Source organism: Astatotilapia calliptera, chromosome 11 (genome assembly GCF_964374335.1).
Source record: "Astatotilapia calliptera chromosome 11, fAstCal68.1, whole genome shotgun sequence".
NCBI classification, from domain to species: Eukaryota; Metazoa; Chordata; class Actinopteri; order Cichliformes; family Cichlidae; genus Astatotilapia; species Astatotilapia calliptera.
Genome location: NC_137432.1, coordinates 29,196,343 through 29,214,207, shown reverse-complemented (window position 1 = coordinate 29,214,207; position 17,865 = coordinate 29,196,343). Strand labels below are relative to the sequence as shown.

The 17,865-nt window shown below is 40.9% G+C and overlaps 1 long non-coding RNA gene across 1 annotated transcript; it reads left to right on the top strand.

Annotated features, from left to right (window-relative positions):
- The first annotated feature begins 5,490 nt into the window (after positions 1–5,490).
- Positions 5,491–7,321, top strand: LOC145432025 (uncharacterized). The gene is made up of 2 exons (XR_013912369.1): positions 5,491–6,620; positions 6,726–7,321. It is a non-coding gene; the product is annotated as an uncharacterized LOC145432025 (long non-coding RNA).
- Positions 7,322–17,865: the final 10,544 nt, after the last annotated feature.

Here is a 17,865-nt window from a genome sequence, read left to right as displayed (position 1 = left end):
CAAAAAGTGGGTCAGTCCCTGGAGGTTGCAGTGACATAATGCTTAACTTTACAGCACATATTTACAGCCTGCAGACAAAAATGGTTTTGGACTCTATTGCCACTTTTTCCTTTCAACGCAGTGCCATAGTGGATTTATTTTGAGTATCTCATAAGATTTAAGTGCATTAAGGCTTAAAATGCTTAAACAATAAAAATGAAAACACATTAAAAACAAGAACAAGTGGGTAAAGTCACGGTGACAGAGTCCTTTTCTGAAAGTCAAAGCATGGGAATGTCTGTGGGGATGTTGGATTTCAGGTAGAGTCGGTACCAGTTTTTTTTAAATATGATTTTTCCCTCATGTGATCATGGTTCATGTTTTTTTATATGCACTTAAGACCCTCAGTAGACTCTCACAGGTGTTTTCTCTTAGTCTGCCTGATAAGATCTCATCTCAGGACCAGTGTGGTTTTGGGCAAGACCTTCCTCAGCAAGCAGGCATTCACTTGTCAAAGCAGGAAAAGCACAAGCAAATTAATAATGGAGTCACTCCACTTTGAGTATATCCTGCCTTTGTGGACGCTGGTTCGCTGCCACGGCTTCTCGTTAACCTGCTGTAATTTCAGTTCTGCGAGAAGTTTAAACAAAATAATCTGACGGATGCCAAAACAACTTGCTTTCATGCAGTGCGCCCATATACACAGAGCAGGAGCACTTTCAGCTCTGGGGACTCGACCGTTAATCCAAGTCACTCATGCACACATGCTCATACTGGTCCCATAGCGTAAAACTCTTTTATCACTTGTGGTCCTGTCAGACAGGTGTGTGACCGCCACACTCTCAAAGTCCCGTAAGCCTTTGCCATTTGGTTCACTTTTGGCTCACAGTGCAACACAAATATCTCACCATCCCCCTCATCCACAGAGACAAAACACAGACAAGAACACACTATTTTCTTGTTTCTTCACTCTTCTTCATTGCTTGCCTTGGGCTCTGTGCCACACACTGCAATTACTTAAGAGAAAAGCAACCCCACAAAGATCTGTGAGCCTGCCTTAATTATATAACAAAAGCCCAAACCTGAGAGAAGATGAGTTAATTGTGTTTATATCCAAGATCTCTTTTTGTAGAGGGGGTTACCTTTGTAACCATGATGGTGTATAGCAATAATGGTGGTAATTAAGGACCCAGGTTAATGTTACAAAGGTTTACATACTCTGAGTAGGACTCTAGAAGGTTAGGCAATCTAAAATACAAAAAGATTAAATTTGTATTATATATATAGAGATGCTTTCTCAATCCGCAGAGGCAAATCTGGTTATCCACAAACTATTTTCTTTATGGATTTGCTAACAGACTTAAAACAGCAGCACATGAGGTCAGTGGAACAAGTTTTAATACGTAGCACAGTCTGATGACTTTGGAACAAACTACCATGTGATTATGTTGTAAGCTGTTGCGTTTCCATCGTCCGTCCCTTTGTGACCTCGCTTGGCCAACACCAGTCCATAAATCAGCCGGCCAAAGTGACCGGACTGTGCCAGAGCCTAAGAAGTTTGTCTTCAAGATTACAGCTCAAGGTCTCAAATGTTATACTGAGATTATGAAATGAGGTTAATCAGTAAAAGAAACATGGGCCAAAAAAAATCTAAGATCAGACGCAGGGGGGGAAGAGAAGATTTATCAGCAAAATTATGAAAAGGGTTGTAAAAGCAAAATAGACATAGCGCTTATGAAAGCCCTCACAGGCAGACAGAAATGTCTGGTAGCGCTCAGGTATGACGCTGTTGTGTCGAGTGTCTCAACAAACGAGGTGAGTCACACGCGGCACAGCGGGCACATCTGGAAGTCGAACTACGGGACCAAAGATGTTCTCGCAAAAACAATGACTGGTCTCTTTCAGCAGCTTACCACAGCACACCTGCTTGAGGCAAAATTGTGGCTTATGTGAGGGAGGCACATGAACACTTACTGTATATACAGTGTAGTCTAGGGGAGATTTTTCCTTCTCCATTGTTTTATGAAAAAGGGATACACACCATCCATTTTGGTGTGAGTAAATGCGACAATCATTTTCTTCTTTACAAAACCACTTCTAAATTAACTGTGCAATAGTTCTTTTCTCTTTTTTGATTTGCAAAAGTTTAGCGTTTCTAAAGCACTGCTCATTTATTCCTGTCGATTTAACATGAAATCGCAGCCAGCAGCGGTCACAATATAAAACGTCCTCCAAGGCTGCTTATCTGCTCCCTAATGGCCCTTCTTGTTTACAGAAATTACACTAATGCCCCAAAGTAATGGCCATTAGCATATTTAAGTAAGTGGACATTTCAGAATCACTGCAGAGAGGTCATTTTCAGGGAGAGAACTTTGACAGATTAGCTGTAACTTTGCACCAGACATCACACTGATAGGTTTATCAGCTAAAAGGAGGAGATCCACCAAACAAACAGGCAGACAAAGCAGTTTTCAGGGTTAATCTCCACTGTTTGCAGTGTGTCTGCATAGATAAGGTGGCGACTTGACTTTTTTGAAGTTAGACTCAGCTCTCTGCAGGGTTGTTATGACCTCTGTTTCAGTGGCCTTGTTAATCCTCAAGTGATAATGTGTGGATGTCTGCGTGTTTTAAAAAAGCTGACCTGCCTAAACTGTTAGTGTGGAGCGACTCGTGTCATTCAGAAACAATCAATCAGTCTCAATCAGTCTTTATTTATAAAGCACTTTTCATACAAAAAAATGTAGCACAAAGTGCTTTACATAGTTAAAAGCAGCCCACCCCACACTCTCATTAACATAAATGATGTGAATATACACATATCCCCCTCCCCCCCCACACACACACACACACGCACACACGCACACTTAAAGAGTAAAAATTGGGCTGGGTTCGCATGAGCCAAGTGAGGAAACACTATAACAGGGAGCCGTCTGCACCAGGAGCCGGTCACAGACCGCAGCCTCCAGGCTGGGCACACAGCAGGAGGGAGGCAAAGAAGCCCCACAGCCAGGCTGAGAGGACCCCCAGAGCCCCAGCAGCCACGGTCGATCACAGCCCCGGTGCAGAGAGCCCCCTCCGAGGAAACACTGGAGATATGACACAATAGGATATATACAGGGTAAAATGATAAAATAAATAAGAACGGGATACAATATAAATATAAATATAAATAGAGTAAGAAGATTAAAAAAATGAATAAGAATAAAATCAATAAATATTAGGTAAAGCCTAAATTAATAATAGAATAACAGGATAGAATAAATAAGCATAAAATAAATAAACGCTAAGTAAAACCTAAATTAAAAAGGTGGGTCTTGAGCCTGTTCTTAAAAACATGTACGTTCTCTGCGGCCCTGAGCTCCTCCGGCAGGCTGTTCCACAGACGAGGACCATACCACTGAAAAGCTGCCTCTCCGTGAGTATGTGTCCTGACTTTAGGGACAATCAAAAGGCCAGTACCAGAGGACCTCAGGGTCCGCGAGGGTTCGTATGGTAAAAGCAGATCTGAGAGATAAGAAGGCCCAAGACCATTAAGACATTTAAAAACCAATAAAAGAACTTTAAAATCGATCCTGAAACACACGGGGAGCCAATGCAGCGATTCTAAAACCGGTGTAATGTGGGCCTGCTACATTACACAAGATGTTAATCTCAAGAAACTATGCACTTTCATGATTCTTCTGAACGTATTGATGCATGCTCGATCATCCTGGTAAGGAAATCTCAAGAAGTTGATTCCAAAAAAACGTCCAGGATGAACAGAATCAACTTTTTGGGATTCTCCTAAAACAGTTAAACCGAACAAAATGCCAAAAAGGTTTAGAAGTATAAATGAGCCATCAAAATACATACAAATTTTTAAGAAATTATAAAGCAGATGTTATAAATGATACAGCCACCTAAGGCCAATAACAATACCCCCCCACCCGCCAGGATAATCAGTTTGTTAGTGTGGAGGAAGGGGCCTAGTGGAGGTATATTATTTAGAGAACCACAGTCCCTCACCTCACATCACAGACGTTCACATGGTGTCTCGTCCCTGTAATCTACTAGCTCAATCTAGGCTTTATAATCTTGTGACTCTTTAGGAATGGATTTGGGACCCCCTTAGAAAAGAAAATCTGCCTCCTGCCCCCTCTATTTCCCAGCAAACTGGGTAATCTCTCTGCAAAGCTAGCCCCCCCCCCCCCCCCATGCACCCCCGCGGCCACACCACGACCCAGTAAAACTCACGCAGGCACAGACACGCAACCACACACATGCATGCATACATCCTGGCACCCATCATCCATCTGTATCTCTGTTGAAATCTGATCACCCATCTCCAAAGGCAGGCCTGCCTGAAAATAGATCGATTTTTCTGCTCTCATTCATACTTTCTAACAAGAGCTCGGGGCTTACAGGACCGTCAATACATTTTCAGCCAATATGTGTGTTTATTTCTTGGGTCATGTTTGTACTTGTTGGCTCCATTGATTATTTTCAGATAAAAGTGGCCACCTAGCAGGGGGAGTGCTGAGCCCAAAGAACTTGAGCCGTGGGATTTCCACACACGGCACAGAAAATATAACTCGGCAGCTGCGATGTTTCTCTTCTGAAATTATAGTTTGCAGAGTTATTTTTAAGGGAGCGATACGCAGGAGGCCCGCGATCCACCGTGTCGTGCTGATTTTGAAAGCTGGTTTGTCAGCTCGATGCCATGGGTCACTGGCTGTAGCGGTCACTCACGCGCAGTAAAAGTGATGGTTTGTGTTATATCTTTATATTGTATTGTATAGTTGCTGGAATGCAAATTGATTCTTTGTCCCTCCACAAAGTCTCTGTCGGGCTCGAGTTACTGTTTCTACAGCTGTTATGGCTGTTGTTCTTTGCTTTTGCTCCCGACCTGCAGCTAAGCCTAAACACACACACATACAAACACACACCAGACACACACACACATGCAGCTCACCGTGAGAACCAGCAGACTCCAACAAGACGCTAAGAAGGCATCTGAAAAATGCATTCTGAATTCTTAATTTTAGAGGTTGGTGGGCACAAAAAATGTCGTCTCACGTAGTGTTTTTTTTTAAAAGTCTTGGCACTCAGAAATATTCACCTGGTTTTGAATGAGTATGCATATTTAATCGCAGCATCCTTCAAATACAGTTCTTGTTAAATTATAGAAGACCCCAAAAGCTTTGTGTTTCAAATTTGTTACTGAAAAATCCAAAAAAGTTTCACAGTGTTGGCAGTATAGAAGCACTGCTTCCCTGTAAGCGTTTCTTTCACTCTGCAGTTCTGCCTCTCACTGGATATGATATCAAAAAAACAAAAAAAAACAAAAAAAGGAGAGACTGTTAACCTTCCCAGGTGGATGAAATGATGGATGGTGGAACAACAGAAGTAACTGTAAAAATTCTTACTGATAAAGAAAAAGAGGATAGAAAAAAAATTATAAGAGTGAAGGAAGTGGAAAATAAAACAAGAGCGAGCCTCAGTTGGATGCATTAGGTGGAAACATGAGGTTCAAACAAGCACTCTAGTGGGTAAATATAAAGGTTTAGACAGTAGATGCTAGCTACCTGTGTGAAGCACAGGAAATCACTGTTCTCTAAGAACAGGTAGTAGAAAACATCCCTCCTGTTAAACTACAACGTTTGCTTTGTTTTTTAAATGATAAAGATTTCTCGTGCGACGCCGTGGGCACATTGCTGTTCCTCAGCTGAGAGGCGAGTGGCTCCTCCAGGTGAAATCAGCTGCAAAGAAGATGCTGCGTCAAAAACCTCCTTGTGATTGCTTTGGTCATTGAACAATTGCTGCGGTTTGCGTGGAAGATGCTCACTTATCTGCACTATCAGGTAGGACGTTTTAAAAGGTCCAACTTTTACTTTGAATGCAAACATTTTTTATTTATGTTTTATTTTATGATTGAGTTGCACTTTCACAGTTTCCCTATCGCTGGTGAGTGTTTATGGATGAGTTGCCATCTTCTGTGCATATGGTGGCAATTTGGTAGCAACTAAAGCAATTTCAAGGAGATTTTTGTCAACCAGCTGGGGAACACGTAATTTCCTTAGCAACTGGTGGTTGCCAGGGGGCAGGCCTCTGGGATTTGGGCTTTATTCACTTGACCCTGCTTTGTAATCATGATCATCGCATGTTCAAAAATGCCTGACGTCACATGGTTAGTGGCCACATGCAGACAGAACCTCTCTAAAAACAAGCTATAAAATTGTAACTAATGATGTTTACATTCTGTTCTGCTTAATTTTCGGTCTCCACGAAACTATAAAGTAATCAGCGTCTGACTTGTCAACTAGTGCTCAACAAGTAAGCAAATAAACTTCCGTTTAACAGTTTAAAAATGCCTCTTATTTTCGTCATCATCCTGCCCACAGTGGCTTTTGTCACAGGTGCACATGGGTGGATGGATAGGTGGACGTATGGCTTTTAATACATTTATATAGAAAAAATGGTTCTTGTTTCCCCACCACATTAGGAATAACCCTCATGCACCACAGACTGATCATTCATCCATGCTCGAGCAAATCGAGCCTCGGGGAACCTGTGACCCATAACTAGCCAAGGCGGAAATTACACATTGATGCACAGCTGGAGATTTCACTGCCCCTGTTTCTCGTCATGTACGATCAGTGCAGGTATGAAGACGCACTCTGTCGTAGTGTAAAAGAGCAGACCTCTATTCACAGCTATACAAGCCAGTATGGCTCATCTTACACCCTTCTCTTTCTCCGCTCCTGCAGGAGCATTGCATACTCCCCTCCAGCCTGTCATCAACATGTCATTAAATCCCACTCCATCTCTCTTTGGCCGCTCCGACTTTTGCCCCCTCCGCTGCAAACAGAAATTCCTGTGCTCTTTTGCATGTTTGCTTCTCCTCGAGTCGTTGTCCTCCTTCGGCCCATCTCTATTTCTGACATGGGAATCTGGGGTGTCAGGCTGTCTGAGGAGAAGACTGGAGAAGGAGACAGTGCCACTTGATAAGAAGTTGATGGAGACTGTCAGGAGGTACAGCTATTGTGGGACAAGGCTGTTGTGGGCAGTTGGGATTTACGAGCACTGGAGCGTGTTGTAAGTTTGTGTGGACAGTTAAATCGAGCAGTTTCAACTATCTTGATAGTTAAGTTATTTATTCTCCAGGATATAGTTATATATATTACTTCGTTAGAGTTATTTGATACTATGTCTTGCACTATCCTACTGTATACTACTGTATACTACTATTCTTATTGTATATATTGTATATCTTATTCATCTGTTCCTCTGTCTCTCCTGCTGCTTTGAGCATGTACATGACAAAAGAATTTCCCTTGGGATAAATAAAGTTCTTCTTCTTCTTCTTATTATTATTATTCTTATCTTGTATCCAGTTATATTTCATGAAACTGAGAAAATGCTTCTACACTTTTGCATCTTATCTAATTGACACAGATTTATCCATGTTTTTTATCATTAAGTTTGAGTCCCATCCTGCTCATTTGCCAAGAAAACATCAAAACTAGCACACATGTACATTGTAGGCCCCTGGAGGTTCTCATCGAAATCAGACATTATAAAGCCATCATGTTCCTTAGAAACTGTCCACCTTACAGCAGGCTGAAATTGTAGTATTCAAGCACACATAACACCTTAAAAACGTTTTATAATTTGTTCATAAAAACAACATCTTATTTATATCCACAAAACCTTTGCCATGCATTAAATATTATGATGTCATCATGTTGCCTATCAAGCCTCCAATAACAGACTACAATCCTACTGTAGCATGAGCTACAAATTAGTGCTTCTAATTTGCAACAGCAAGCATGTTTTGTAAGAACACGATGCAACAAAACTATCAACATAAGAGATCAATGTTCAGAGACCTCACCAGTAAAATGAATAACTGGCTGATCTCTCCAGTATTATCGCCTTGTGCACCTCTAGACCGGTTTAGATCACACACACTCACCTCTGCTATGTCTGCTTCTTCTTGAATTTCATTTTGGGGAAGAGGGTGATGCTAACCTGGCGAGTGAAAGTGAAAAAGACAATGCTTGTGCAGCCAGAAAGTTCCCATGTTTTCAGTGTGTAATGAATGGTTGGCTCTGCTGAATGTGCTCCTTCAGATGCCTCAGGATGTTACAGTAGAAATGGACTTTTACAGTCAGATATCGTGTGCATGAGTGTTTGAATGTGGAAGAAAACGTTGTGCTATTCAAGCTCAATAAAAAACATTAAGAAATATATGCATACGTGAGTGCTGGTATTTTGTTTGCTCTTATGTTTTATCAAGTAAATTTACTGAGGGAGGTGAAAGGTTTCTCTGTACTTGGTGTTTTACTAACAGAGAAATCTTGTAAAGAATAGAAGGCTTAATCCTGAACTTCAACACCACTCAGCTTTTTTAATATGGTGAGAAACTGCTTCTTTGAGGATCTTTACACCAGTGGGGGTGGCACACTAATCGGCCAGTTAGACACCTGGATCACTCTTTTCCCAGGAGGAACTGATATGGCTGTCAAAGTTCATGACCTAGTCCCAAAGCTGGGTGTCAGATACACGCACCATATCAAAGACAATAGACTTTTCAGTGGAAGCTCACCTGTGCCCTTCACTCTTGCAGTCTGACATCTGATGATGTTACAGAGCTTTATGCAATCCTGCACTGAGCCTGAAGCGCTTTAGAGCATAAAGCTTCACAAAAGAAAGCAGCATATCCTCTGTGTTAGTATAAAACAAAAGCAAAATCACTTCAGGCCAGTAATTTCCTCTGCTTGTTTGAGCTGAAGCTGAACGCCACACCCAGTATGTAATTTAGACAGGATTAGGACTAATTAGTAACTTTGTGGCAGGATCCTCTTATTATTTCTTGTTAATGACTAAAATTTGCTACAGAAAAAGCATAAACTGTTGCAGAGATTTTCTTTAATCTTTTTGTGCTTAGTAATAAAACGTTGGGGAAAATAATGTAATGACACCGTCTTTACATAACTCGGATACTCTGCAGTGTGCGCGTCACAGCGCTGCATTCCTCTCTGTGCACAGTCCTTCACAAGCTTGGCAACAAGTCATGAGAGCTCATGCCGATGGACTGAAGAATGTAATTAGAGGAAACAGTTTGTATTAGATCAGATTAGACTTCACCAGGTCAATTGGCAGTTCTCATGTAATTTCTTGACTGATAATTTGTTTTCCAGTTTGTCGTCTGCCAGTTATGATTGGCACTATTGGATGGCTGTCAGAATTACCACAGTGAACTTAATATATTTTCTATTATTTCCAACAGCTTGTTTTAGCTTGATTTATCTTCACAAGTAATATTATTATAGAAGCAGGAGCTTGTACTTGCAAATAATGCTTTAAGCAGTAATACTTAAAACTTCCGATGATGTCCACTCAACAAAGTTTTGAAAAAATCTAACCCACTGCGATATAATTGCACAGTAACGTACAAAATATTACCATGCAAGCATTACAATCCAATGAGACTCCACCAATACTGCTTATGATTGACAGGTGTCCTCCCTCCTCCATGGATCCTGCAATTAAGTTCCACTGAGGATGATCAGGTAGGAATCCTCTGTGGGTTTTGAGGGATATCACTGGCTGAATCCTCAGAGGAGGTCCTGCCCAACATGGCGCCACAGATATGGGCCTTCCCTCGCCCTCACAACCAGACTGGGGTTAAATTAGGAAAGGCTAACCCCAGAACTGTGGTGAAGACGAGGGCGAGGTCAAGTGCTTTGCTTTGCTTTGATGATGTTGGAGAGCACATCCAGTAGACGTTCTTCATCTGCAGCTGACGGGCTGAGAGCGAATTGCTAATGTTGTTTGTTCTGGGTGCACGCATATGGAGATTTGAGTTATATGCAAATTGTAAGAGGGACAATATGCACAAATATAAGCCAATTTCCATTTCAAAATTCATTCTCATCTCTCAAAATGGTTCGCAGCATTTTTTGATGCCCATTCCTGTACATCAGACTGGCTTGGTGAGATATGCACTGAAAGTTTAGTGTACTGTCTCCTGTAGTTGCTTTGAATGAGGACTTTTTCCGTGGTATCAGTTGCATGTCAGGGTTTAGATTCTGCTATAGTGCCCACACTAGACTCTAATAACAAATGCATGGTAGTCTGAAAAGTTTAAAAGCTAAAAGCACCAGAGGACAGGAGTTCTGAATGAATAATTAGCAAGTGTTAGCATTGTTTTTGTAACTAGCTTACTAGCTTCAGTAGCAACCTAGCATTACTTTAAAGCCTAACCTTCAGAAAGAAAAACGTTGCTTTCAGTCCAAACAAAATTGACATTTTACTGCCAAGATGCTCCTACATCATATTAATCACAAACTAACTTAAGTGGCTATCTTTGCATATTTTATGTTCATGAAAAATAAAGCTAACGTGGTCAATGTTCTGCTACATTTTTAGCTTGTCGCCCAATAAAAACTGTCTGCAGCGATGCTTTATTTGGAGTCACAATCACACGTGCACAACCAAATTGTCTGAAAGATAGCTTTCTAACACTTTAATTTAGATACCCAATACTTGTCATATGATGAAATATGTAACTGACAGTCTTCATGCAAGACCAAAATAAACAGCTGTTGGTTAGAAATATGTATCATCCTTGCGTTTTTGTGGGGGAAAATCAAAGGCTTGTTGCTTCAAAAATAAAAACTTAAAATGTGTTTCTCTTTTACTGCAAGTTACATTTTGGATTGTGCAAAAACAAAACAGGTTGACACTTGTGGCAACAGGAACTGAGTTTAGCAAATAGTCAATTTGTGGTACAGAAAGAGACATGAAGACCAGACAGTGATTTACTCAGCAGCTCTCCTGCCTCTGCTGTGACATGAGCCTATTTTTTCTCTCACTACAGCCTCAAGGTTACAGTCTAAGCCTGGACTCAGCCTGTCTGTGCTGTAGCTCTTCTCAAAGTTAATCCGTGCCACAAAAAAGGGTCTCACCTTGGCTTGAGGCAGAAAAGTTCATGTCTAAACAAATAAATAGCCAAAGGAAATTAATTTCTTGAGCTGTTAGTAGGATGTTGTTTGTCTAGCCATACTAATAGATCAATAAAAAGCTCCAAAAGGGACATTTTTTTCATAATATGCACATATCTGTGTTTCACAGGACAAAACATGACTTTGTGCCATAAGCACAAGTATTAGGCCTAATTAGAGAATAGTCAACTTTAAAACCACAACTAAGCCTATAGTAAGAGCAAAGGACTCTGTTGGAAAACCTTGGTGATATGACCTTTCTGAGATATGATGGTGCCTGATCGGTCGATGACTATTAAATTGAATTCTGACTTTCAGCACGTATTAACTACGTATCTTTTTATTGCCACTTACATAATGGAAGTCATGCTGGAGTGAAAAGGTTCTAGGATTGACCTGTAGCACCTTATCTATGCTACCAAAGTACACTTAATAGAAAGATTGAAAGCATGTATTATAAGCCATGGCTTTGACCTGAAGGTAAACCGAGTGGTTCAAAGAACATTAGTAACAGAGGGGATTGTGTGAGGAGGGAGAGGAGGGAGAGAAAAAGATGAAGGAGAGCATTTGAATCTGCAGATGATTTGTCTTTTTAAACATACATTTTCTCAAACCAATTTCACTGACTGTGGAAAACATCAAAGCTGCCACCTTAAAAAGGGACGAGCCTTTCACTGGCCATATTGTGAACATATGGTCCCAGGAGATGGTTTTACCCTGCTTGGGGAAAAACATCAAGAACTGAAAGTGAAAGAGAGTAATCAAAAACCACAGGGATGCAATAAAGTGACCAATAAAGCGACCGGTTCGTGGCGTTTGGGTTACGAACTCTGTTCCCTCGTGGGAGTCGGATATCAGAGCAGGAGAAGTGTAGATGAATGTTTTCATGGATGCAGATGAGGAGCGAGGGCCAGCTGTTGGCCTGACAGCTTGTCTTGTTCCCACATGACTGGGAATAGATCTGACTGTGTGACTGGGGTGTTTTCTCATCATGATGTGGCCACAAATGTTTTCACAGCAAGGAACTCGTTGCAGTGTGCTACTTGGATGCAAAGAGTTTGGTAACTGCAATATGTTTAATTCTGTGCTGGGACTGTTTATGAATCAGCAAATTTATGCTGACTGTTAACTTGCCACAGAGCAGCTGTTCATAGTGCTCTTCTAGAAAAATTGTGCCTGCTTACAAAAACATGGGGCGATATTTACTGCTAAACGAATGTATGCATTCAGCAGTTTGCAAAAATATCAACAAAATTAGAAATTGCACAATATAGTGTAAAGTTAAGAGAGAGAAGTTAAGAAAAACACTTTACACCTCAAATCTAATTAAATGTAATGAATCCTTAGAACTGTAATTATGGTTTGTGTACAAAATGAAAACGGCTTTGATTAGCGCGCATCTTTGCCGCCCTGTTCACCAGCATCAACATCTGGTCAAAGATGTCATGTGGGTAGTAACCTTGTAGCTCTGATTTACTTTCATAGTTTTATTATAAATCTGTTTACTTCTTGTTTTTGAAACGATTTGTTCTCAAAGGGACATGCAAACGTCTCCAAGGAATTTGAACTACAAAAAAAGCTGTAAACACTTGTTTATGTTGAAAAGATGCAAATGTCCAGTGCATGAAACGGGGTGGTTCTTATCATCTAAGTTTATTTTCATCATAAATGCTATGGACAAACTTGAAAAAATTTGTATAGAAGAGCAGATAGCCCCCATAATGGTCCTCTATTGAGAAACCATCAATAAGCAATACAGCCTAAAAGCCTAAAAATAATGGATGAATGTTCACATTTATGTTTTTGTTTATCATCAGGGAATTTGCTACAAATGAACTGCAATTATGTGACATATTTAACATTTTTACATGACATTATACACAAAAGAATAATAACAAATGATTTCATGGACGTGAGTTATTATTGATATGTTGATATGATATGAGATATAAGATGATATGAGATGTTGATGCACGGATGGAGAACTACAAAGTCTCTTTTATTGAGTTTACATTCTACATAGAAGGACTCTTTCACTGATTAAAGAAAAATGTTTAACCTACATAACACTTGAACTAGGAAACTGTCAGCAGTGGTCAATCCCTGCTCTTGTTCTACAATGAGGGTCAACTGACCTCCCTGCTCTCTGAAAAGAAAACACATAAAACTCTTGTCTCCTGTTTCTGTAAATGTCATTTGGTGTTGAATCAGAGGCCCGCCAGCAGTCCTGCTGTTGTACTGCTGCAGCTTTTCCTGACGTAAGATGGTTATTTGTAGAGGGTCCGTGGCTCCTGGTCAGGTTTCCCACAGTGCCGATGCTCAGGCCATCTCCCTGACCCCCTGGGAAGCAGAGGTCATGCCTGACAAAGGGGAATGAAAGGGGTCTGTCCTCTGATTTATAACCCAGTAGTGCTACGGGATACCTTTAGTTTGGGGATGGTTTTTGTTACAGAGATGGGGGCAAAGCAAAGTGGAGTCTGCTACCTCCTCCTGACTGCATTAGCTTAAAATTTCAGCCTTACTGGGGGTAGTTATGCAGTTGCTAAGAGGTAAAACAGGCAGGTACAACTAAGTGTTTATATTTTGAATAATTTCCTGGTGGATTTCGTTACCAGATGTAAGCCAGCTGCTGTTTTCTTGGAACAGATTTACATAACTGAATCGACTGCTGCTGTGTTGGATCATTCCAATCATTCCTTGGACTCTGTTATAAGGATTTTATTTTATTTTGTCAGTAGATATGTCAGTCAGGAGCCTGAGCCTGTGTCAGGTCAAACTGTGGGGCCAAGTTCTGGTGAACCTCACCTGCTGTGGATTCTAATCATGTGATTTATTTGACTTTGTAAACCAACCCATGCTTTAGCCTAAACTGTGGTTTTCAGTTCATATCAATCTAATCATTTATTTTATAGTCTTCCCATTTTCTTAGGATTTAATACTGCAATTAGAGGATGAAAAATACAAAATTTTCCTTTTCTGACAACAAAATTTTAGAAGGCATGTCTAGACATCACACTCTGCGTGCATCAGCTGGAAGCGGCTGCACTCAGTGCCAGCCCGTATCTGCTAATTTCATATATAGAAAGGACTCTTTAATTTTCTTTTTCCTAATTACAGATCCTCCTTCCTCTGCAAGCTGCTTTGCAACCCACCACCACCCTAGCTCCTTCTTTTCATGCCGTTTCTGGCTTAATTGATGCCATACCTGTTGTCAGTGATGCCTGCTCTGTTCTACACCCGCTGTCTTAGTCTTTTCATGTATGCAGATGGAAAGAGGGCAGAATTATGTTCTCCCAGAACAATACTGCCATATATAAATCATTACAGATGAAAATAGCAATAGTGTTTTGACTAAAGTGGTCTAGACTGAACTGAACCGAGACTTTTGAATTATGCTGCAAATCATCAGCGGGAAGAAACCAAACTGTCTTCCCTGACTTTACAATATGAATTTGTGGGAATTTGGCATTTTTAGTTTCTCCAAGCTCATGGTGGATCCTCAAGTTTTGTTTGCTTATTACAGACACAGAAAAGAAAAGGCATTTTGCATAAAAACAAAGGTATTATTTTGTAATGAGCCTTGAAGAAAGTGCACATATGGTGATACCACTGTTCATGCAAGCAATGACCAATGACAAATACATAATCATAATCATGGTTTAAAATTCATATATATAGTAATTCGTAACCTATCCCTGGTCTGTTTTTTCTTATTCTTTTTAGTCAAAAGACTTGTTGGCAAATATTTCATCTTATTTTTTTTATCACCCTTTCTACTCTAAAAGGATTATACTCTGACACACATGCCAGAATCAGTGTGGAAGTAGGACAGAGCTGTTTTCCTACACGACACCTCTGGTTTTAGATGACCACCACTACCGCATCAAACAGGTCACCTTTGCTTGTTGATGTTTCTAGCACATCTGTGATGAAGGTGTGCCTTGCTAACAGCTGAAATAGTTGACTTCTCTCCTGGCAGTCCACTGTGTGCCAGGGTTGTGTGCGTGTGCTGTTACTTTCTCAGTCTCTGAGTCATGAACCAAGCTTCTCTCAAGCGTAGACATCCGCAGTCTGCCGAAGCTGCTGGCGCAGAAGAACTAGGCCAGATTTGACACACTTCACAACCCATGCTAACCCTGACACACAATATTACTTCTCAGAGCACAGAAGAAAGATCCCAGCTACAAATGGATCGCAGTCAGAGGCCACACGAGCACAGAAGTGTTTGACCTAAGGTGTTATCAAAGAGCTGAATTAGAAGCTTTAGTGGAAAAGAAACTTGTGCTTTGTTTCACCGAGTAGTGCCAGATTTTTTTTTAAAGCCTTGTAAGTGTTTAAAACCCCTGGTAAAGTGGAATCAGATTTCCATCCACTGTCTGAGAAATAAGTCTGTTATGCTTTAGTGGTACTGGAGGCCTTTGAGCAGAGGAACAACAACGGCTTCCTGTGTAAGCTAAAAGTCTACATTTGCAGCTTATTAAACTACCAAAAATAGTTTTGAGGGGAGTTCAAAAGATTTCATTCAGTGAAATATCCAGTTTATCAAGTCATAAATGGGTCAAAAGATTGCTGATCCACATGTGCTGGTTGGCAAAAGTGTGATACGGAAGGTCTTCGGACTGTGTTTGTGTCTGTGTCTGTGTGTCTGTGTGTGTGTGTCTGTATTAAAGTGAGTGAAAAAACACATCAGCAGCAGCATCAAAGCCTGGAGTGCTGGATTCCTGCTGGTTTATCATCCACTTTTCAAACTACTGGGCATTTCTTTCCCTTTTTTGCAAGCACACTAAAATCTTTAACAGGTACACCAGTTCAGTCTTTCTGCTTGCTCAGCACTAGACCAGCCTAAACCTCGTCAACCCTGTAATAATCAGACCCAAATAGTCCTTTTCCAGCTGTTGTCTGTTTATTTCCAGGCAGACTGAGAAAAAAAAAAGCCAAACCCAAAACATGACCATATGTTTAAACCTTGTCCTATGAACCCAAAACAGGATGTCACAGCAGGCCCTCCGGTCAGCGTAGCTGACAGAGATGCAGGCAAACAGGAGGGCTATTGTTTTGCTCTGCTTTGGGAAAGACAGAAAGAGGGAAAGGAAGTGTGGTATACAAGAAGAAAGAAATTAGATTAGCGTGTGTGCTTGTGTGAGTGCACTTATTGTACAGTGTAAGTGCTGCTGTTGTAACTTGCCAACCTTGCAAAAGCTTTGTTCAGTGTGTGCAAACTGGTGAACATGTCAGATGTTTGTTTGCTTAAATATCCTCACACTGTGTTGTGCTTCTTTAAAGGGAAACTCCCTACAATAGAAATCATATATGTTGGGAAAAGCCTCTTTGTGAATTTGGTCAACTCTTTTCTGTAAACTGCTAAATGAGTCATCTGCTGACTAATCCCGGGGCTGCTCAGTGGACAGTGAATAACTGAGCAGTTTGCAGTAAAACAGCCCACCTGATGAGAGCTTATCTGGATATCTTAAAGGAATAGATTATATTTGGGGAAATATGCTGTGGACACTTGGCTAGAAAGATGATTCTCAGATCTGATTGGTAAATTATGTACCTGGAGACAACCACTAGTTAGCGTGGAGGCTTTAAGGTGCTAAATGATAGACTTTGTTACCTTTAACCCCGAGAGGTCCAAGTCATCATCATCATCATCAGTGATGACCCTCACGGTAACCTTGTAAATATGCATTCTTTTGACTTTTTTTGTGTGTTTTTGTTATTTATTGTTCTGCTAAAGCTATCAAGGCTGTCAATCAGTAGATCAAAAGGCTGGAGGTAGGGTTGGGGTCAACACTGATGATGACTCAGAGCTCACAGAGTTAAAGGTAGCAAAATGTCTTTACTTTGGAGTAATGACAGGACACTGAGTATAAAAAACTGTCTTACGGCATTTTTGTAATTTTTACTGAAGTTCAAATTGAGCATCAGAACGGGGAAGAAAGGTGACTTTGAATGAGGCATGGTTGTTGGAGCCAGACATGCTGGTTTAAGTATTTCTGAAACTGCTGATCCGCTGGGATTTTCCCACACAACCATTTCTATGGTTTACAGAGAATTGTCCAAAAAAAAGAGAAACTATCCAGTGAGCAGCAGTTTTCTGGGTGAAAATGCCTCGTTGATGCCAGAGGTCAGAGGAGAATGACCAGACTGCTTGGAGCTGAAGGCAACAGTAACTCAAATAACAACTTCTTATAACCAAGGCGTGCAGAAGAGCATCTTGGAGCACATAACAGATGGGCTACGACAGCAGGAGACCACACAGGGTTCCACTTCTGTCAGCTAAGAACATGAAACTGAGGCTACAATTCACACCAAACCTGGACAACAGAAGGCTGGAAAAATGTTGCCTGGTCAGATGAGTTCAAATTTCTGGTTCAAAATTCAGGTTTTCAGTAAATAACATGAAAGTGTGGATCCATTCTGCCCTTTATCAACAGTTTTCAGGCTGCTGGTGTTTGTGTAACGTGTGAGGGATATTTTCTTGGCATGCTTTCGGACACTTAAAACCAAATGAGCCTTGTTTCTTCAAAAGTTTGAAGACGCTTTTTGTTTTTGAAGCCCTTCAGTCTCAGATGGCGTCTGATGGTTATGGGACTGCAGTCGGCACCAGTAACGGCCTTAATTTGGGTCCAGGATCGTCCAGTGTCTTGACAGACAGCCAATTGGATCCTCCGGCTCAGTGCTGGTGAAATTTTTGGGGGTCTTCCACTTGACTTTTTCCGTAACCCTCAGGATCGGTTACGAAATTCCAAATGACTGCCTTACTGTGTCCCACCTCAGCAGTGATGGTGCGCTGCGAGAGACCCTGCTGTGCAGTTCAACAACCTGACCACATTTAAAAAGGGAACGTTTTTTTTGCCTTGGCCATCAAAATGTTATGACAATGAATACAAATTTT